Source organism: Bos indicus, chromosome 22, assembly GCF_029378745.1.
Source record: "Bos indicus isolate NIAB-ARS_2022 breed Sahiwal x Tharparkar chromosome 22, NIAB-ARS_B.indTharparkar_mat_pri_1.0, whole genome shotgun sequence".
Classification (NCBI taxonomy): Eukaryota; Metazoa; Chordata; class Mammalia; order Artiodactyla; family Bovidae; genus Bos; species Bos indicus.
The window spans coordinates 29,619,055-29,642,443 of record NC_091781.1 but is presented as its reverse complement, the minus strand read 5'-3'; the positions used below and the strand labels follow the sequence as shown (position 1 = coordinate 29,642,443).

At 42.9% G+C, this 23,389-nt stretch overlaps 1 long non-coding RNA gene across 1 annotated transcript in view; it reads right to left on the bottom strand.

Annotated features, from left to right (window-relative positions):
- The window catches only part of LOC139178684 (uncharacterized), a 358,504-nt gene that overhangs the window by 74,346 nt on the left and 260,769 nt on the right, over nucleotides 1-23,389 (bottom strand). Inside the window, exon 9 of the long non-coding RNA XR_011563122.1 lies at nucleotides 13,918-13,987. This is a non-coding gene — a long non-coding RNA (uncharacterized lncRNA). The remainder of the gene's footprint in view (nucleotides 1-13,917; nucleotides 13,988-23,389) is intronic.

Below are 23,389 nucleotides of genomic sequence, written 5' to 3'. Positions count from 1 at the left end.
CAGATAGATGGGGAAACAACAGAAACAGTGGCAGACTTCATTTTTGTGGCTCCAATATCACTGACGATGGTGACTGCAGCCATGAAATTAAAAGATGCTGGTTCCTTGAAAGAAAAGCTATGACCAACCTAGACAGCAAAGCAGAGACATTACTTTGCCAACAAAGGTCCACCTAGTCAAAGCTATGGTTTTTCCAGTAGTCATGTATGGATGTGAGAGTTGGACTATAAAGAAAGCTGAGCGCCGAAAAATTGATGCTTTTGAACTGTGGTGTTGGAAAAGACTCTTGAGAGTCCCTTGGACTGCAAGGGGATCAAACCCATCAGTCCTAAAGGAAATCAGTCCTGAATATTCATTGGAAGGACTGATGCTGAAACTCCAACACTTTGGCCACCTGATGCAAAGAACTGACTTATTTGAAAAGACCCTGATGCTGGGAAAGATTAAAGGCAGGAGGAGAAGGGGATGACAGAGGATGAGATGGTTGGATGGCATCACTGACTCAATGGACATGAGTCTGAGTAAGCTCTGTGTGTTGGTGATGGACCAGGAAGCCTGGTGTGCTATAGTCCATGGGGTCACAAACAGTCAGACATGACTGAGTGACTGAACTGAACTGAGATAAAATGGGGGAGGAATCTTGAGATTGTTGAACCCCTGGAGGGGCCTGGCCAACCAAGCCCCAGGCTTAGCATTATTCCAAGTTTTACAAGATGAAACACACAGTATTAACATGAAATCAGGCTTGCAATTTGGTTACAGACTGATGATGATATCAGTTTGCCTCACCAGGGATTACAAGAGGGAATCCCCAAACTGTAATCTTTGGTGTGGACGTGCTGCCTGGGACTCCTTCCCAGTTGGGACTCCAGATGCGTTGTGACACGGGACTTTCCATCTCTGTTTAAGTCTGGATGTTGGTGAAAACCAAATTTGGTATTGTATTCTCTGCTCTTCCTATTTCTCTTTTCTTTTAATGTTAGTATATTGAAAATAAGCTAGATAATTCTCTAATAAATATTTGTATTATTTATTTGTATATAACTAGTGGCTTATTTTGTTAACAAATCCTTTGAACCAGAGATGAAAGTGAAAACTTTTGGCAAAACACTGCTCCAAGAACTCATCTTCCGCCTCGATTTGGCCTCCAGGTCTTGAGCCCTGACAGTTCACGTCAGCAATTTCCACTTAAATTTGAAGTCCACCCCAGAATCTGGTGAGGAGGACAAGGGACTTGCCCTTGGGAGCTGGGCATAGCCCAAAGCTGAACAGAGCTCCTACCTGCTGACTCTGCCTGTGCATCTATAACCACAGACACGATGTGTGTGTGTGTGTGTGTGTGTAGAAGAGCAAAATGGTTAAAATGCAGAGTGCAGCCCAAGATTACTGTGACTGGTATTATTCCTCCTTTATGGATAATAACACCCCCACCAAGAGCAGAGAACATCTGTGGGCATTTACTACATGCCAGGCCCTGGGCTCAGCACTGTCTGTGGATTAACTCACTTATCTTCACAGTCACCTGCCCAGACAATTACCCTTATCACCCCATTTCACATGTGGGGAAACTGAGGGCTCTGAGCAATTTCCTCTGCATCACTGAGCTGTCAGAGGCAGAATTTCAACCATCCCTTTGCTTTGAGAAGGAAGGTGATCAAGGGAGAGCTCGTCTTGTCCAAGGGCCACCCCTTGGTGGGGGAGGCTGGAGAGATGGCTCCCCTGAGATGGCAAAGGCCTGCTAGGGTTTAGAGACGTTGCCCCTCCCTACCTGGCCTGGTGCCAACCTTCCATCAGCTTGCAGGCTCAGGTGACTACAGAAGGAAGGCGACTCAATGACACTGAAAGACACATAGGCCTCGACCAGCAGAGCTGTGGGAACCAGGGTCAGAGACTGGCCCTGGCCTTCTGTGAGGCATCGACCCCAGAGAGCCAGGGCACTCTGTCGAGGTGTGTGTATGGGCGGGGTCTCTAGGGCAGCTGCACGGCCAATTAGAAGAGGAGTGGACACCTGCTGGCTATGCCAGGCCCCCATGGGACAGAGTGTGGGCTCAGAGTTGGAAGGAAAGGGTGGCCAGGGCGCCTGTCCTTCCTGCCCAGCCCTGACTATGTTTCTTTGCACATCCGCCCCTCACAGTAACTCATGTTCATCTCTCCTCCCTCATACTCACACACATGCTAAATGTGCAGTGTTTTTCTGGTGTTTTCCAGCTTGCCAGAGTGCTCAGAGCTGTCATGCTATGTCTGGGCTTTCCCTTCTTAGCACTTAACCTCGCCTGAACCTCAGTTTTCCCACCTGTAAAATGGGAGAAAATGATATTTACCTTGAAGAGTATGGCTTTGTGAACTTGAGCAATCACAGCACAGCGCCTGGCTGTGGGATTTGTGCTCAATAAATGGAACTAGTTACGGTCACGTTTCTTTAGGACAGAGCATCGTGCCTGGCACTTCCCATTCCTCCAAAACCACCACCACCACAGAAAACCCTTAGTTCTGTACCCTGAGTGGGCTTTTTCAATGACTCAAAAACCAATCAAGAAAATGAATTCACACACAAAAAAAGCTGAAATGGAAAATATTGGTTTAATGTGTTTCCCTCTCCGGGGTAAGATTTGCATTTGAACAAAATGTTTCAGTGCCGTCAGTCGAAGGAGTTATGAATGAAGGGGGCTTCAAGCTGAAACCAGGCTGCTGGTGCAAATGGACAGCAAAGGGAAATTGTGGTTCTGATTCTAAGGGAACTGAGAAAGAGAACATGACACATTGTGATCTGGAATCCCTCACTCCTCTCCTGTGCCTTTTATACACACGGCAACTATCTAGAAACACCTGAAGTCAGAGCTGTGGTTTCTTCCTCTACACTTTTATCTCCGTAAGGTGTAAAATGGCATAACAATAATAAGTGCTATGCCTTAGGGTTATTATTGTGAAGATTAAGTGAATTAACACACATAAAACCCTTCAAATGTGCCCAACCTCTAGGAAGTACTACATTGTATTAATTAAAGGTTGGTTTTCATTCTCAGCTCCTGCAACTGTGCCATACTACTGAATGTTATTCCTTCTGCTCAAACTTGCATCTGAAGGTATGCACACCACATTTCCTAAAATCTTGAAGGGGTCTCAAGGGTCATCCCCCTTTGATTTCAGGGAGAACCATCCCTAATCTATAGCCTACAGTTAATATAAAGCTGCTTGATATATTGAGAAGGACACAGGGACAGAAGATGATTCACTGCTTGGACAAAGTCAGGCCTTTCTGAGGCAGGAAACATTCCACAGAGCCCTTTAAGGAACAAATGGCCTCATGGGTGTGAAAGACTGTAAGTGGAAAGCTATTATTACTAACCTACTAAGTGGAGTCCTGGGAAGTGGAGTCATGAATTCTGTGGCCATTGAACTAATTTTCTCCCTCCTTCCTGCTCCAGCCCCCAGACTCAACATCTCACCCGCATTTGTCTGCTCAGGCTGCTCTAACAGAACACTATAGATTGTGTGGCTTAAGCAATGGAAATTTTGTTTCTCACACTTCTTGAGGCTGTGAAGTCTTGGATCAAGGCTGTGGCAAGAGATGTTGAACTCTGAGGCTTCTCTTAACTTGTACACAGACACCGTCTTGCCATGTGCTCCTGTGACCTCCTCTTTATGCATGCACAGAGCAAGTGAGTTTTCTGGTGTCTTTTCTTAGAAAGGCACTAAACCCATCATGACAGTCCCACCCTCATGACATCATCTATTCCTAATTATTTCCCCAAATCTCACCCTCCAATACCATCACATTGGGGGTTAGGGTTTCAAGGTATTGATTTTGTGGGAACACAAACATTGAATCCATAACATCACCCATCAGTAAATGCTGGTGGGGTGACTGGGCTGATGGTTTGAATGCTACCTAAACCTGGCCCATGGGAACGTTTTGGCTCAAGGATCAGAGCAGGGAAGGGCTGACACTACTGTTGAAAAGGAAGACCACCAGTCTTGTTTTCTTTTCTTTTTTTTTTCACGTTTCTTCTTTCTTTCTTGTTTCTTTTGTTTGTTCATTTCTTAAGCCTTGTTTTCTTGTAGCTGACCATGGTATAGAGCAGTATGGCACCAAATTCTCTACATGGGAGCAAGGTATCTCGTAGCAAACCACGTCTCTGCTGCGTTCGGTGGAATTACCTAACATCTCTGAACCCTAGTTTTTCATCTTTAAATGGGGATAATAAAATTAGACATCTCACAGGGAAGCATCAGATGTGATGACACTTACATTTGTTTAACAGAGTACTCACCATGGTACATGGTGAGAAAATGGCAGTTTTGAATCTAGAACATTTTTGAAAGGAGGAAGAACATTAAACTTTTTGCTAGAGAACTGAGGTTCAGAAGAGCTTAATTTGCATTTAGATCTGTGTTTATGGGCAAGACACTTAGCTTCTTGGTCTCCCTACTTATAAAGTAACTAAACCAGAATTTCCTAACGTGTGTTCACTAAATATTCATCCTTTTAGATGACCAATGAAAAGAGTGCTGTAGCCATGAAGTTTTGGGCAAAGCTTCATTCTCTTTGCCTCTGAGAGTCCTAACAGAAGTGTACTGAAGTTGGCTTAGCAGCTGATGGGTTATATATTCAGGAATTCTGTGAACCAACTATGCATTTAGTGATGTGATGTTGATAACTTCACACCAGAGCAGTATTTATACTCCAGAAATTGGCAAATGTTCAAAATCAGAGCTACATTTTTTTCTCAGAGAGCCAGTTGTTAAACAGTTATCAGCACACATTGGTCCTAATACATATGAGCTTATTAAAGTCTCCAAGCAGTTCAGCAGTCAACTCATTTAATTGGGCACTTCCCAAACATTTTAGACCCAGGACCACCTTACTGACAGTGTTCTGAAAACATTTCGGAAACAGCACTGGATGATTCTATGGCCCCTTTAATTCTACCATTTTCCCACTAGAAGATACAGCCACTGAGTTCCCAAGTTGGGAGAGACTCCTGGTTGTCTGAAGTTTGAGTTCAGTGCTCTCTTTACCACACTTATTGACCAAGAACTATCTTTTCACAATTCCATGACATTTCTAGATTCGTTCCTTTGTAAATGGAGGCTTTCTTGCATTCTTCACATTGATGGAATGTATTACCTGCCACAGGTCTTCACACATGATGATCCTGCTGTTTAAACGCTATCCTCCTTCTAGTTAATGTCTCTTCATTCTTGAGATCTCACGTTAGACACTGGTTTTGGTGGTAGTGCTGAGCCTTCAGCCATGTGAGATTCTGCTGATCTCTTTGACACTTTCATAGAACCCTGCTCCTTGTCTTCAGAGTGCATATTGTGTGGTAGCTGAAACAGGTCCAAGAAGTCTCTGAAGCTCTTCCTATCAAATAAACTTCCCTACCTTTGAATTTGGGCTGGCCTTATATCATGCTCTGACCCACAGAACCTGAAGGTAGCCCCCTGGAATGTAGCCCTGAGGCCTCCTTGCTAGTCAGGTTAGGACAGACAGAGAAGGACTGCAGGAATGCTGGTCTCTAATATGAAAAATAAGATTATGAAGGGACAAACAACCTTGGAAGTCAGATTATCCTTGTGAGAGATTTCCCAGATTCTGTCCAAAAGCATCTGTTGTTCCCCTTCGGTTCAAAAGCATCTGATCCTAGAGGGTACAGATTTGAGTTTTTTTCTAATGCCAGCTCTTTGTTATGGACAGGGTAATGGGATGTTTCAAGAATTTAGCACAAACAGTGCGATGCACTATATGTGTTGCCTTAAGCTACATGCTAAGGAAGATTGTTGCCAAAATGAAGAATTTATAACCAGGGGCACTCAGCTTCCTTTAAATCATAAAGGCCTGATTCTAGAAGCATTGACAATCCTTAGTGGAAGAGTCTTTGATACATAATAAAATAACATAAGAAAAGTATTTTCTTTGGTAAAATTAGGGGTGTTAAATTAACATATTAGATGCAAAAAGTCGGTTCTCATTAAGTAAACCAGTAGTATTCACAATATATGGCCAGGCCAGATCCTGGAGACAGTCTTCCCTTATGTGAATAAAGTCAAGTGAGCCTTGTAGTGTGCACACTTACGTTGATACCAGGGGCTTGGTCTCCTGTTGCTGCCTCTAATCAACATCACACCTGCTTCCTGTGAATCTTATATGAAAGGTGAGGTTAAAAGGGCGGAGATCAATGACATCCAGCTTGCAAAAATATTTTGTATAAACCCTTTTACTCTCCTTTGTATCAAAGGTTTAAGTAATATGTCTAATGTGTGTGGTGCAACTTGGTTGGAGTCTTGGTTACATTATACTTTGTCCTTCAAATGAGTGAGGTGATTGATTCCTCTCACTGCCCAGGATTTTTGCTTTGAAGCTCTTTTCAGATCATGGTAGAGGGAGGGAAAACCGAAGAAGAGAATGTCAGTTTCACCAAGCAGATTGGAATTAGGGTTGATAACATGACCAGAACTTACAGGGCAGAGTTGTAGAGAGATGGAAGTAATACAAGGAGCTTCAGAAATCTGCACGAGGATCTCCTAGAATCTTTGGGTGAATACCAAGTGGCATGTATGCAGGATAAGCGTGCTTAAGAAGAGGCAAAGAATAAATACTGTGTAACTATGAGTTACACTGAGATTCTGGAACTTGAACAGAACTGAGAGAAAGTTTTTAAGTGTAATTGGAGAGACCACTGAAAATTCTGGGGACTCAGTTGACACAAAAGAAAGACCATGCATAGGGGAAGAGCTGCTACCATTCAGACTTGAGAATATACTAAACTTTCCCTAAGAAATGTTAAAAACAAGATTGAAAGGATCAAGCTAATCCGTATGGAAGTTAACTGCCTTCCAGACAAAATGCAACATTATTTAAAGGAAAACAACAAAACACAGATATTCAATAGTGTATCATCCACAATGCCCATGACACATGAAGAAACAAGAAAATGTGAAGAAAGATCAGTCAATAATTGAAACAGACTAGAAAAGATAGAGGGGATAGAATCAGGAGACAAGGCTTTAAAAAAATACATGATTATAAATCATGGACATTAAAAGAAAATAAAAACATTATGAGGGAATAGATAGTGAGTTTCAATACAGAAATGGAAATAATAAGAAAGAACTAAACTGATATCTAAAACTGAAAAATGCAGCATTCAACATGAAATAGATGAGACTCTATGGAAGAAAATATCAGGGAATTTGAAGAAACTAATAAAACTGAAGCATGCAGAGAAAGAAGCTTAAAAAAGGAACCGAACAGAGTTTTAATGACCTGAAGGATAATACCAAGTCTAAAATTTATTTCTTGGTTCCTAACGGAGAAGATAGTGATAGACAAGCAGGAAATATATTTTAAGAAATATAAGCCCAAATCTTCACAAATTAGATGAAGGATATAAACTCATAGATTCAAGAAGCCCAACAAATATCAGATGGGATAAACAAAAAGAAATATACATGAATGCACATTATGAGAAATCTGCTGTAAAATAATGATGAAAATAAAATTTTAGAAATAAATAAAACAAGTTATATACAGAAAAATGATCATATAAATTGTGGCTGACTTCTCAAAAAAAAACCTTCAAAACCAAAAAACCATGAGTTGTGAGCCATATACAGTAGAAGAGCACCTTTAAAGTACTGAAAGAAAGAAAAAGTTATCCCCCTAGAATTCTATGTCCAGTGAAAATACTCTTCAAAAATAGAGAAACAAACTCATTATCAGACTAACCAATCTAATAAAATTCATCACCAGCAGAACTTCAAAAGAAATATTAACATAAGTTCTTTAGGAGAAGAAAAATGATAACAGATGAAAATCTAAATCTACACAAAGAAATGAAGAACCTTTTAAATGATATCATTAAATAAAGCTCCTGCCTTCATTTGTAAATTCTTTAAAACCGAATCGACCATTTGAAGAAAAAATAACAAAATAGTACGGATAGTATAACATATGTGTAAGTAAAATGCATGACAACAGTACAAGGGTTAGGAGGGGGAAACGGATGTATAAAGCTGTAAGGCTTTTACACTGTATGAGACATGGTAGAATGTTATTTGACGGTAAACCGGGATAAGTCAGCTATGCACGTTTTAAACCTTGGAGCTACCGCTGAACCAAACTATTTGTTGAATGAATGGAAAATGTATGCTAGGCATTAAAAACCTATCTTTTATGGGACTGTGGATTGAATTAGATGTGACATTGGTCTTCTCCTGAACATTCTGCTTCAGTGGGATAAGACAGTGGGAAATTTTTCACAAGGGCAAAGGAAGGAGGAATGGGGACCAGAACAGGGTGAATTTTCTGCTTCACTGTGCCTAATACAATGCTCCAATTGTTAGAATGTCAAATGAGATTCAACCAGACAGTACTGTAAATTCCAAGGGAAATAAAATATTCCAGGAAAGCCTTACAGCCATGACCCGAGCTGGCCTCCTGTGGCGACATTCCATTTAGAAATATTCCTACTTAAATCTTTTGAAAGGATTAGCACTGACAAAGTATCTTGCTTGTTAACATCAATACTCAAAAGAAAATTAAAATTTTTTAGACTATGACTTGTCCTTTACTTTCAGCAGCTGTTTGAAAGTTTGAAAACACCTCATATTTTTCTCTTTTGACTTATATCTTGATATTTATTTTGCATGTTTTCTAAGTGCTGTCCGGGAGAGTTAGGAGAATTACATTTTGAGTGCTAGATATGGATACTGCTAGGCCAGTGGAAACCAAGCATTCTTGACTATAGAAAACATAAAATCCATTATCAGAAGTTTCTATTCATGGTGTAACCCTCAAAGGGTATATAATCAATGAACTGATGGAGTTCCACAAAGCCTTATCTACTCCTCTTTTTCATTGGAAGATAGAGTAGCTGGGTCACAGAAAGGACTAGAAATGGGGGTGGATCCCTAGTAGAATGGCTTTGAAAGGTATGTAGCTGAGTGACACTCTCCCTCTCCCTTCTTTCTTAGAGTTTCTCCACCCTTTTCTCTAGTCTTCTGAATAGGACTTCATGGTGGGCTGTTTGGAATCAGTATACAGTGCGTGCAATTACAATAATCATTTTTCAGGCATGTAGCTCTTTTCTTCCAAAAAAAAAAAAAACAAAAACAAAAAACCAAGTGCAGTGTTGAAAGAAAAACATGACTCTCAGAACCTTGGTTAGCATGTAAATCAGAGTTCCTTAACTTGGAGTTTGAGTTCAACCTTGGCTTTCAGGATATTGGTGAGTTGCCTGAAATGGTTGGGAAAACAAGAAGAGGGTCCTTAGAATTATTGTGTGTTTGTTTACGGAGAGAAGGGAGAATAAGGTCCAAAGAAAGAGTAAAATCCATCGTCAGAAAAGAGGCTTTTCTCCTTTAATAATGAAGAAGCAACAGAAAATATTTAAGAGTTGAATTGGATCATTCAATCACTGAAGCTAAGAGTGAGAAGAAAAATGAACATATTGAATGTATATGTTTTCCATCTCCCAATCTACAGGGCAAATATTATACACCTCATTCACAGTAATGATTCCAGCTTGGAGAATGTATGTGCTTTCCTGAAAGCAAACAGTTTTAAAGGTTTAAAAGAGGATTTGAAGCAAAATATTTCAGTCACCAAAGCCCTATTTTTTAATTTCCCTTTCCTGCTATCATAGATCAACAGTCTGTGCTCCAGTCTAAATCAATCCTTCCATAGACACGCTGGCTTCCAGCTCCTCAACCCCATTCGAGAACATTCCTCCAGCAGCTCTCCCCTCCACCTCCTCCACCAGAGGGTGACCTGTGGCATCTAGACCAAATCCAGCTGACTGCTGTTTATCCACAGACAAATAAGGATGGTTTCTACATTTTCTATATCAATGGGGAACAAAACTTTTTAAAAAAAGAATATTTGTGATATGCAAAAATAAGAAATTCAAATTTAAGTGCCCCCAAACACTTGGCTGTCACAGCAAGTCAAACTGCTCTGCAGATTTCTGCGTTTACTCTGTTTCTTTCGTACCTTGTGGCCCTGCTTTCCGCACTACACGGGGAGCTCTGCTTTACGGCACCCTGCCTCGTCTGGCTGCGCTCCTCGCCATGGAGTAAGGAGGCTGTGTGCAAGGGCGTGCCCACTTGGAAGGGGAGAACCCTGGAGATCACGTGCTGGGTGGCTTGGACTCTGGGGCCGCCACTGGATGACTCCAAGCTCGCGTCCAGGGCCTTTGTGCAGTTCTCCCCCAGCTCCACCCGGGCCCCCAGGTGAGCCTCGAAGCCAAAAGCGCAGTTGTTTGCGCCCAGCTTTGGGTAGGAAGAGAAGCAGAGGGAGCTGTGGGCCTGGGCCTGGTCTGCTTGTACGACCATGTTCTGGTCAAACTCTGAGTAGTTGGGAATGTCTTTTGGTCATAAGGAAAGTCAATTTTAAGGGAGGAAGATAAAACTTTGCTTAGTTAACAGATTATTGGCTTGATTTAAAACTTTTAAGTATTTGGACATAAGGTATGTGGACCTCCATTTGAACTCTTGCCTCAGATACTGTAAATTCTAGGGGCAGGCGAGTCTACATGGCTCACTCACAGTTTCTTACGGTGGCCATAATAAAGTACAAACTGGGTGGCTTAGAACAATACAAATGTGTTGTCTTACAGCTCTGGAAGCCAGAAGTTCAAAATGGAGGTATTGGCAGGGCCAGCCTCCCTTGGAAGACGCTAGGCAGTTATCTGTTTCAGCTCTGTCTCTTACATTCTGGTGGCCTCCAGCATTCTCTGGCTTGTAGGTGGCCGTCTTCTCCCTGTGCGTCTCTCTTCATTTAATCTCCCGTCTGTGTGATCTCTGTCCAAGCTTCTGCTTTTTATGAGGGCATCAGTCCTACTGGATTAAAGCTCACCCTAATGATCTCATTTGAATTTGATGACCTCTGTAAAGACCCTGTCCCCTAATAAGGTCACAGTCTGAGGAACTGGTGATGAGGACTTCAGCATCTCTCTTTTGGGGGTGGGAGTAGGGTGGCATGATTCAACCCAGAATGCCTCATCACTGAGAACTCCCCAGAGGACTCTATTCAATATTATATCTTGCTCCCTTTCTAGCTCTCACACTCCAAAACTCTCTTACCATGATTTGCTTTATTTTTTTTCCATTGTAATCATCACCTTCTAACATGGTTTATAATTAACTTGTGCATTCAATGTATTGTTTATTGACTATCTCTATGAGAATATGAGCTCCCGGAAGGCAGGGATCTGTCTAGAACAGAACTTGGCTCATAAAAAGTACTCAGTAAACATATGTGGGATGAACAATTAGATCCATGTCGCCTTTGTGGGAAAGAAAAATGCCCCTTCCTGTCTGGTAGGAATGACAAAGTAGTCACTACACCTAAAGAGGGATGGTTAGAGAGAGAAATTAAGCAGGAGACCAAGGCTGTGCCTGACCCTCTGAGATGCCTGCAGTTCTGTTTGGGAGAATTCTACCAGCACAGAACAGTACACATACCTCAAATCTTTAAATTATGCTGAGTTTACGCAAATGAGTCTACATCTAGATAAATCCTTGCCATTAAAGAAAGAAAGGAAGGAGAAAAAGCTGGAAGCAAAAAGGAAGAGAAAAGAGCATAGTTCTGTCATACAAATATCAAAGAATGTAAGGGGAGAATCAGAAGCTAAGAGTCATTTCAGACTTTCACTTATCTTTGTAAAAAAAGCTAAAATCAAATTTACACAGGATTCCTACAATGACTATGAATGTGACCAGATGGCTTTAAAGCTATAGTAAAGTATAAATGATGGGTATCATTTTTCAACCGCTAGATTGACTAAAATTCTTGATATTAATTAATATCATATTATATTATATAATTATATATATATATATAATAATTATATAATTATATAACTTAATATTGACTAAATTGAGTTGGGACATATGTGCCAACGTAGGTAGATCTCCAAGACATTATTGACTGAAAAAGCAGAGCTATAGAAAGTCAAGGACAGTATGTTTTATGTAAACATACAGTGGCAGGTAGCCTTGAAAATGGGTCCCAGCGATTTCTGACTTCTGGCAATCTCCTCCCTTCAGGGAGAACCTTCTACCTTTGGATTTACTGATTTGCTTAATGAATAGAGGGTGGCAGGATGTCCTCTTGGAAATGAGGTTACAAAAGACTGGGCTTCCATCTTGGGTGCTCTTTGGATTTCTCGCCCTGGGGAACCCTGCTCCCATGTCATAAGGCAGCCCTGTGAGGAAGCCTTGGTGGAAAGGCACTTGCCAACAACCACATGAGCGGGCTTGCATGTCGGCCTTCTGTCCAGGCCTGGCCTTCCAGGGAGCCCAGCTTGATGCCAACAAGCTTGTCTGCCACTTAATGAGACACTCTGGGTGAGAAATACCCAGCTAAGCTCCTCCCTGTCTTTCTGACCCAGAAACTGGGAGGTAATAACATTTGCTGTTTTGACTGCTAAGCTTGGGGTAATTGGTTACATAGCAATAGACAAATTATAGACACAGGAAATGTCTATTTTCAGTGTCTCCAGATATAGGTATAGAAAGACACAGAAAGGCATATAAAAGATGGAGACAAAGATGGTGGTGGTAATCTCAGGGGTGATGTTGGTCTGGTTGATTTTTTGTTTTTACAAGGATTGCTCAAAGAGATAGATGCTTTATCTGGAAAGTTTCATTTTTATTTACTGGGAGAATACACACATGGATTGGTGGTCTAATTAAAAATTAGTAAGAAAAGATGCTGTGAGTTGTGATTGGGAAAGGCAGCTTTTAGTTGCTGGGTTTTGGAGCTGAGAATAAGCGTTTGTGGTGCCTCCAGCAAGATCTCAAGATTCTTCCACTTGTTCCTCTTTCCCTGATGAAACATTTATGAGTGAGGTGTATCTCTGGTTCATAGCCAGTTTTGTCACCAAACTCTCTGGCACAGTTCAGAATCATTTGGGGAAAGTGAGTTGAAAAAAGAAAGGAGAGGTCAAATGAACGGGTAGACAAAGTACTCTCAGGGAATGAGTATACAGCAGCAGAAGTGACCCTGAGACTTCAAGAGTGTGTGTGATTTCTTCTCTCATTTCAGTTTTGACAATGAGACAAATAAAAAACAAGCCACACTTCCTAGACTCCCTAGGTGCCAGCCAGGGAGGGCCGACCCCTTTAGCTAGTTCTGTACTCAGCTTATTGGGGAAGAGCCAGAAGTCCACAAAAAAGTTTGTGGTTTCCAACAGTTTCTAGTTACCAATGTTACGATGCCAGCTAACATTCATACTATTAGAGAAGGAAATGGCAACCCACTCCAGTGTTCTTGCCTGGAGAATCCCAGGGACAGGGGAGCCTGGTGGGCTGCCGTCTATGGGGTCGCACAGAGTCAGACACGACTGAAGCGACTTAGCAGCAGCAGCATTCATACTATGCATCAGGGCCTGCGTGCTGTACACAACTCCCACAATGCAACATTATGAGGCAGAGACTAGCACACCCAGGCTGAATGAGAGGCAGGTTTTTCTAACAGCTCAACCAACAATAGGACATTTTGGGTGCCTTCTAATCTGGAAGCCAAAAAAAGCAACAGTCTAGCTAGAAGGGTCTCTTAGACAGAGGGCTTCATGAATAAGACCTCTCTTTGATTAAAAGAAGAGAAAAAGGGAGGCTAGCATTTGCCAATGGAAGAAGGGCATCAAAGAGTAAAACAGCTATGCTCTTGCCAACAGCAGCAGGCCGTCACTGGGCACCCACTGCTACCACTGCTGTGATGGCTCTGGGTAGAAGAGCCAGGTTTGTGGCCTTGGGCAACTCACCGTGGCATCAGTGCCCACGTCAAGGAGCAAAGGCAGGTGGCCTCGATCTCCATCCACCCCTTGCTTGTTGAGGCTCAACACACGCCTGGTTCTCCTGGCCGCCTCCCTTCCCCAGGCCTGGCCAATCCAGGCAGCAGCTTCCACTCACCTCTGCTCATACTCCGAAACAGCAATACTGGCCTCTTCTGTCCCTCTTTCTGCAGGGTCTAGCTGTCAACCTGCAAAGCAAAGAGGTCTGGAGTCAGGTGGTCCTACACTCAAATCACAGCTGGGCCCTGAGACTTTTAGGCAAGTCATTTAACTCCACTGGGTGTCAGTTTCACCCTGTCAGCTGGGGACAATGACAGACTGTAATAAGGGGGATGATGTATGAAAAACCTCATAGGCAGGACTCAATGTGGTTTGTGTTTCCTGGCTCTAAGGATTTCATGACTAATCAAAAATGCTTTTCCTCTCTTCAAATATTTGCATTTTAAAAAAGAGTTCACAAAGCTGTTTATAGGTCAGGCATTTGGAGGCAGTAGATAAGAATTAACTTGAAACTTTCAACACTGCAGGAGATGGGATCATATGGAAAGAACAGCGCCCTCTGGAGGCCTTCATGTCAAATACGTGGCTGGTGTGCTGACTGTGGACAAGTCTTTTCAGAATCACCCAAAGAGCTCAGTGGAGGAGGCAGGAAGCTGAATTGCATCCCAACTTCTGCAGGGATTTAGATGCCAAATATGTTGAGAACATCCCCTATGCTTCCCAGACATAAGACAGGTCCTGCTGAGGGGGATTTCTGTTTGAACCTCTCTTTCCTTCATGAATCCACTTGGCAAAGCAAAACAAAGTGATTTCCCAAAAGTTTTTCACATGTATAAAGCTTTTCTTGATGTCAGCCCAATTCTTGCCAAAAGAAAAAAAAAGAGCCTGTTTCTCACACCCCAAGTAACCTTTCAGAGCCACGTGCCTCGTTTTGAATGGAGAGGATGAGAAATCACTTTCAGAGAATTTTCCTATGCATCATGCCTCCAAAAATAGCCCTTTATTTCCTTCTTATCCAATGACGAAAAAGGTTAACAGCAGTCTAAGAGCAAATGGGGGAGAAACTCACACTTTAAAAATAAGGATATGTGTATGAAGAAAAAAATAAAAAAGCTTTATCTACTTCTGATTGTCTTCTCTCCTGTGTGTGGTATATCACTGAGTTCTCAGAAGTCAGGCTCACATTTTCTGGGCCCCTCTTTTCTACGTCTGGGGCATTAATAGTCTCTATGGCTGAAGCACCGTGTCACCATGAGCCTGTGTTGATGGGGAGACATTTGGTTTGATGCAGGGGGATTCTGGGGCTCCTGACTCATTTACACAGGTTCCTTTTTTTTTTTTTTCTGAGGAAGTCCAGAAAGAGGAATGGGCAGCTGTTGCCAAGTCTCGTGAAGGCCTGCATTTGAACTCTCCTGAAAGACGTCACAGTGTCTACTGGACAGCCTCTAGGAAGGCCACGCTGAGGAAAGCAGCAATCAGGACTCCCTGTGTAAGGAGCTGAACCCTCACTCCAACTATTATAAGCAAAGAGGGAAGGCGCTGGCTCAGGCAGCAGGGAAGGATCCAGTGATGGTCCCTCACGTCTAAGGCAGATTCCCCAAGTCTAAGTGTGAGGTGAGCCTCAGGCAGGACTCAGGGTTAGAGCTGTGTGTCCTGCCCTCAAGCCCTGCCCTCTCGCTGGCCACCTCTGTTTTCTGCATTCTCTCAGGCTGCTGTCTCACAAGCCCTCCTCATGAAAAGGGAAGACAAGATGACACTGCTGCTCTGGGCTGACACAGCTGCCTTGTGTGGTCTTTACATCTTAGCATCTGTCATGCTTCTCAGGGGAGGATTCTGATTGGACCTCCAAGTTCCTGTCACTAGTTCTTGGACCAATCACCATTGCTGGTTGGTTGACGGACCAGGATGGGCCAGGCCTGACTCACATGCCCACCTCTGGCCCAGGGTGTTGTGCTGAGTTCCAGAAAGGCATTGTCAACACTCACAGGACAGGAAAGCAGCAAAGGCTATGACTGTCCACTTACAGGGGCAGGAAAGCTTCCCCAAAGCCACAAGGACTTGCCATAGGGCACAGAAAGGGGAAAGTAGAGAGCAATGAAGTGAATTTGTTTCTACAACTGTGCTGGGTTTGCAGAAGACTTCTTCATAGCAATGCCAGTGACATGATTGCCATGGAGGGCTTGAGGGGACTGAAAGAAAGAGGGCAAGCTGGTAGATCTGTGACTGAGTTCTGTGCTCTATTTTTAATGGGGAAAATATTGATACTTTGGATATTTTAAGTATCCAACAATATAAAATATTGGATATTTTAAACATCCAACAATGGAGAAATAGTTGAGTAAATAATAGTACCTACTCACAGTAGATCATCATGAAGAAGTTTTTATGATGGAGTAAAATGAGTGCATGGTACTATTAAAGGCAAGAGGCAGGACACAAAAATCTGTATACTATATGGGCTTAATCATGTGCCCCCATCCCTCCATAAAGCAGTAAACAGAAACATACATCTATTAACCATGGTTGTTGATGGACTGTAGATTATGTGCCCTCCATCTCCTTATTTCTGTATCTTTTGGTTTTGTTTATTTATTTATCTCTTCTACAGTGAGCCTGTCTTCCTCTGCTAATTAGAAACAAACAATAAATGTAATAAGGTCATCAAGTTGAACTTTAGAGATTTGAGAATTACTAGAGGAGATTAAAAAATTCCCAGAGTTCTAGGAGACCAACTCCTGGGATCTGGTGTGGGCAGACAGAGGAGAGAGGCAAAAAGGAGAGGATCCTGAAAAACTGAAATCCTCTTTTTCCCTTTGAAAGCAATATTTTCTGAGCAGCTTTACAAAGATTATCTCCTTTAAATGTTTTCAATAACTCTTAAGATGTTGGTACACTTATGTACCCCATCTTTCAGATGACGAAAGAGAGGTTCTGTGAGGTTAGCTGACTTTCCAAATCACACAGCTGACAAAACAGCAGAGCTGGGCCTGGAGCCTCGCTCTTTTCCCGGCACTGCAGCAGAAGGAAGTGTGGGCAGGGGCTTTAGCTCTTAGCTCTCACATTGAGATCTTAAAGGGAAGGAGAGAGAATGACAATTTCCCCCCAGTAAACTTTCCGAGAGAAAGGTCTGACCCAAGGCAGAAAAACATCACAGTCAAGCAGAATTTATTTTAGATGAGAGAGACAGCTATCTCCAAGAGTGTGGCGTCAGTTTATGGCTTTCAAAGATGAGACCATGGAGGCCCAGAGAGGGTAAGTGACATGCCCAACGCCACACCACAAGTGAGTGTTGTTGCCGAAGCCAGTCAAGGCTTGTCATTAGTAGCGGAGGGCTCTTCGGGGGTCGTCACATGACAGTGCTTCATTTGCTATAAACGAAGCAGGCACCTCAGCTGGAAGGGAGCCTCCTTGCCTGTCTCCTAGAAACACACATCCCCGAAATGGATCTAGAGCTGCAAGGGACGGATGTGGTAAGGACTTCTTGATAGCGGCACTGGAAACTCTATTATGTTTAATTAGTGTTCAAAAGTCAAATATAAATTAAAGGCATTTTTATGAAAAAGGTAAAAAAGATCCTTTACCTATGTCTTCAAACCCATATATATATTTTCAACGTATTTCATTTCTATTACACTGGGCTGGAGGTTGCCAAGGAGACCATTATTGGCAGAACTAAGTGGTTGGTGAATAATTAACTATCTGTCCTCAGCAAGGTTTGGAGAAAGAACTTCTCAGGGCATCTCTGTAGACTTTGGGCAGAGTCAGCCTCTGTCCACAGCCAAGAGAGGAGTAAGGGGTCGATGGCCACAAGAGAGGTGGGTGAGGAAGATGGAGGCTCACTCCTCCCCACAACAGTAGACTCAGAAGCGGTCATCGCTGTTGCTGCTGTGCCCCTCACACTTGACCAATGCAGGGAGCCCTGTAGGCCATCCTCTGCCACCTTTGCAGTTTCTTGCCTGAGAGGCTTTCTGGAACTAACCCAAGGTCTTGATTCTGCCCATGACAGGCTATAAGTTCCAAAAAAACTGGGAGCAGCCCTCAACCAATGAATGATGGAGGGAAATGGGGGTTCTCTCCCCTGGCACCCACATCCCAGGGGGATTCACCTCCCCAGTCCACATGATTGCTCGCTAACACATTCTTTCTTGGCTTCCTTCCTTTCCTGGCTTACTCCTCTGCTCACCAGTCAGTGCTTCCTGAAACCATCTCCTAAATCAACTCCCTGTGTCCAGATCCTCGTCCCAAGTCTGCTCCTGGAGCAACGGGAACTGAGATGATCACACAGAGAAGCAAAACCCGGGAGGGATGCAGGAACTGGGAGCAGTAGTTTCTCATCTACTGCTCTGTTCTGCTTTCATGTGTAAAAGGATGTGTGGTAACATGGGATTTCTTGAGTTCCCCTCACCCTTTTTGTTTTTAGATTAGCCTAAACTCAAATAACTGCCTGCTCTCAATGACAATTCCCCTCCAGTAAACACCCTCCAGTTTAAAAAAAAAAAAAAAAAAAGGATTTGAAAGGCTCCAAAGCCATGGTGAGAGGGTGAACCAGCTAAAGAATGCTTGAGCTGTAGCTCAGAGTTTATATTTCCAGAGAAGATTATGATCCAAGACAGGAAAAACACCATAGTCATGCAGAATTTGTTTTAGAAAACAGGACACCTGTAAAAGAATGGCATCATTTTATTGCTCAGATAGCTGCCACTCAGCCTCAGCCCAGGGCTGTCTGGTTTCTCCAGATAAAAGTGCAGAGGAGAACTGAGTAGAAATGGGAAGTCTCCTAACCTTTTAGCACTTTCTGTCGGGACTTTCTAGTTCAACTTCCTTTGGTGTGAGAGTTGCAAATTCCAGCTGAGAAAACATATAGTCAGACATTTATTTGGTACATTAAATAATCCTGAACATCCTTCAGGTGCTCAACTAATATTTCTGGTTACGTAAAAAGGAACTTTGGGTTATAAGCGCCTTTGCCCCTTTGTTATGCAAAGGACAGGATCTTATGTTTCCTAGAGAGGACTGGAACCTTTAGTGGCACAGAGAAGCAGAAACTACCCTCCGCCTTTCCTCAGACCCACAGACTGCCCACATTCCCTCTGAGCTCTTACTCAATTCTCCTCCACAGAATACACACAGTTAGAACTTAAACCTTTCTTACTCTCCCGTTCATCTTAAAATCTGCTAATGAAATATCAATCTGAAAGATTTCTCCATTGTCACAAAAAGTTGCAATTCCCAAACAATAATGCAGTGATGTTGCAATTGCATTCAGATAGTGGCAACTTTCTTTACCAACATCTAAAAATTTCCCAACCATTCTGGGTTGTTAATATGAGGACTCTTTCTTCTGCCTACACCCGCCCCCCAAAAGTTTCTAACACCTGAGCTGTCTTGCCAAACACTGCTGAGAATTACATGCAGTGAACCATCTATTTCCCACTAGCAGCACTGTCTGCTTATGCAGCCTGGGAGAAAGAAGCAGTTTTTTTTGTTTTGGGTTTTTTTTATTTGTTTATTTTCCTTTTTCAGCTGGCTGGTCATTTTTTACAAAATCACCAAGGTTAGGCAAATATAACAGAGAGAGCATGTGTTCATCGTTAAACACAACCCAATTTCTGGGTATACGGGCAGGACACGGAAAAAACTAAGAGCACAGGCAGGCGGACCTGAGTTCAAGTTCGAGCCCCTGGACTCCTCAGCTGGGGAATTTCGGGCAGGTTTTCATACCTCCCTGAGCTTTGGTTTCCTCATAGAGTTAATGTGGGGATGAAAAGGAGATAATATATAGGAAGTGCTAAGCTCAGTGCTGGGCAGAGTAACCACTGCTTTTCAGTTAACTGTATCTCATTTCTTCTCCAAGTAAACACAACACCACCCAAAACAAGAAGGCAGGAAGGGCACTGTGGACATGTGCTTTTGCCTGCCTGTCACTCTTTCCTCCTCCTTCCAAGGACCCAATTCTTTTTACCCTGAAGGTAATCTTCTGTGTGTGTTGGGTGAAGTCTACTATCTTGTTTTCTTTTTAGCCACAAAGGTGGGAATGAGTCTCAGGCTTTGGTGAACCTCTTGCCCCTGCCTGAACCATGATGGTAGATGCAGGAATGAATCCATGAGTCAAAATGCCTCTATTCTGAGTCCTCCCTGGATATTTTTTCTGGCTGGAGATACCATAATAGTTCACTCAGTCCTAAGTCTGTATGGGTGAGGACTCTGTGCATATGACGGCTGCCTTTCCTGCTCTGTCAGAGTTTGCTCAGAAAAGCAGAACCTGTAGAAAATACATATTTGGGGTTATTTGCTACAATGGTTTGGCCTTTTGTAGTTGTAAGAGTGGTTCAACAGTCTATGGGAAGGTGTTCTTTCTGGGTCGAGGGCAGGAAGCTGAGGTCTACGGGGCGGGCTGTTGAGAAGGAAAGATGGGCATAAAGTAGGGGACGAAAAGATAAACTGAATTCTGTGAGGATGGGCAGAAATTCATGCAGCGAGACTAGGATCCACACTGGTCTCACTCCACCTCCAAGTCATCCACTTCGATGATGGAAGTAAGCTGGGGGAGAAGCTGGCTCCTCATGGAGCTAAAAAAGCACTTGGCCTGGGAGTAAGAGAAGGTGAAGCTGCAGAAGTTGGAGACGTATGAGCCCAGCCCCACAAGGTGAGTAAACAGGGAAGTGGCAGTATAAGCAAGCACAGCAGCACCTCATGACCTGCACTGGCCTTCCAAGCATAAAAGAAATATGAATGACACTCTAGTTCCAATTCCAAATCTCATACAAAAAGTCTGTGGTTCATACTAACCTGGAACTATGGACAGAAATGAATTACGGAAAATGTAGTTTCAGTTTAGCTAAGCAGACAGAACATATTTACTATACTGGCTATTTGATGAGAAGCATTCAAGAGAACGGCAGAGGGGAAAAGCCCTGATGATGCCTTTTGAGTCTCTGGATGCAGCCGGGTCTGAAGCTGTAACTATCTATCCCTAGAATTTCCACTTGTGTGAACCACTGAGCTTAAGCTGCTTTAAACTCTGATTCTGTCTCTTACAAAGAAAGTGGCCTGACCAATATAAATACCTAGTTCATCTTCCAATAGTAATTTAGTTCAAAAGTCGTAACAGAATCCCAGTGAAGATGCTAACTTTGGTATAACAATTAGGAACAAACTAAAAATCCTGGGATAATAGGGAATAACTGATACATAGCATTTTCACTTTTCATGGGTAAAAATTTGCTCAGAACTGGCAAAAAGGCTTATGTACAAAACATGGTTAATGTCTGCCATTAACATACCAAGTGGCGGGTATAGTCTTTGTAGAAGGTAAGCTGACACACTATGGGAAGCCAAAGGAACCCCCAGACAGAAACTCAAAGGTGGGGAGTCCCCATACTTCAAAATTTCAAGGGGTTTAAGAGCTCTGTGTCAAGAACCAAGGGAAACATATATTTCTTATTATATCACAAAATCATATTTTCCAAGCTTTTAAGGTAGTGTGCACCTATAAATGGGGACAAACACATAGATAAGACTGTCATCCCCTCAAGGTGCTCAAAGAATCCCACTGCTCATCCTAGATACCATTTTTCTAATTATGCAATCAAAAATTTCATTCAGTTTAGTTCAGTCGCTCAGTCGTATCTGACTCTTTGTGACCCCATGAATTGCAGCACGCCAGGCCTCCCTGTCCATCACCAACTCCTGGAGTTCACTCAAACTCACATCCATCGAGTCGGTGATGCCATCCAGCCATCTCATCCTCTGTCGTCCCCTTCTCCTCCTGCCCCCAATCTCTCCCAGCATCAGAGTCTTTTCCAATGAGTCAACTCTTCGCATGAGGTGGTCAAAGTACTGGAGTTTCAGCTTTAGCATCATTCCTTCCAAAGAAATCCCAGAGCTGAACGCCTTCAGAATGGACTGGTTGGATCTCCCTGCAGTCCAAGGGACTCTCAAGACTCTCAAGAGCCCAACACCACAGTTCAAAAGCATCAATTCTTCGGTGCTCAGCCTTCTTCACAGTCCAACTCTTACACCCATACATGACCACTGGAAAAACCATATCCTTGACTAGACGGACCTTTGTTGGCAAAGTAATGTCTCTGCTTTTGAATATGCTATCTAGGTTGGTCATAACTTTCCTTCTAAGGAGTAAGGGTCTTTTAATTTCATGGCTGCAGTCACCATCTGCAGTGATTTTGGAGCCCAAAAAATAAAGTCTGCCACTGTTTCCACTGTTTCCCCATCTATTTCCCATGAAGTGATGGGACCAGATGCCATGATCTTCGTTTTCTGAATGTTGAGCTTTAAGTCAACTTTTTCACTCTCCTCTTTCACTTTCATCAAGAGGCTTTTTAGTTCCTCTTTACTTCCTGCCATAAGGGTGATGTCATCTGCATATCTGAGGTTATTGATATTTCTCCCAGCAATCTTGATTCCAGCTTGTGTTTCTTTCAGCCTAGCATTTCTCATGATGTACTCTGCATGTAAGTTAAATAAGCAGGGTGACAATATACAGCCTTGACGTACTACTTTTCCTATTTGGAACCAGTCTGTTGTTCCATGTCCACTTCTAACTGTTGCTTCCTGACCTGCATATAGGTTTCTCAAGAGGCAGGTCAGGTGGTCTGGTATTCCCATCTCTTGAAGAATTGTCCACAGTTTATTGTGATCCACACAGTCAAAGGCTTTGGCATAGTCAGTAAAGCAGAAATAGATGTTTTTCTGGAACTCTTGCTTTTTTGATGATCCAGTGGATATTGGCAATTTGATCTCTGGTTCTTCTGCCTTTTCTAAAACCAGCTTGAACATCTGGAAGTTCATGGTTCATGTATTGCTGAAGCCTGGCTTGGAGAATTTTGAGCATTACTTTACTAGCGTGTGCTGCTGCTGCTGCTGCTGCTGCTAAGTCGCTTCAGTCATGTCCGACTCTGTGCGACCCCAGAGACAGCAGCCCACCAGGCTCCCCCGACCCTGGGATTCTCCAGGCAAGAGCACTGGAGTGGGTTGCCATTTCCTTCTCCAATGCATGAAAGTGAAAAGTGAAAGTGAAGTCGTTCAGTCGTGTCCGACTCCTAGTGACCCCATGGACTGCAGCCTACCAGGCTCCTCTGTCCATGGAATCTTCCAGGCAAGAGTACTGGAGTTGGGTGCCATTGCATGTGAGATGAGTGCAACTGTGCGGTAGTTTGAGCATTCTTTAGCATTGCCTTTCTTTGGGCTTGGAAGGAAAACTGACTTTTCCAGTCCTGTGGCCACTGCTGAGTTTTCCAAATTGGCTGGCATATTGAGTGCAGCACTTTCACAGCATCATCTTTTAGGATTTGAAATAGCTCCACTGGAATTCCTTCACCTCGACTAGCTTTTTTCATAATGATGCTTTCTAAGGCCCACTTGACTTCACATTCCAGAATGTCTGGCTCTAGGTGAGTGATCACACCATCGTGATCATCTTGGTCGTGAAGATCTTTTCTGCAAAAGCCATCTCCCACTCCACATTGATCCTATGATCTACCAAAGTTCCTACGTATTTTTCTTCTATATATATTAAAGTCAACTGCTCCCTAACCAAGTTCTTTCCTTCAGTAAATGTTTTTCAATTTTTA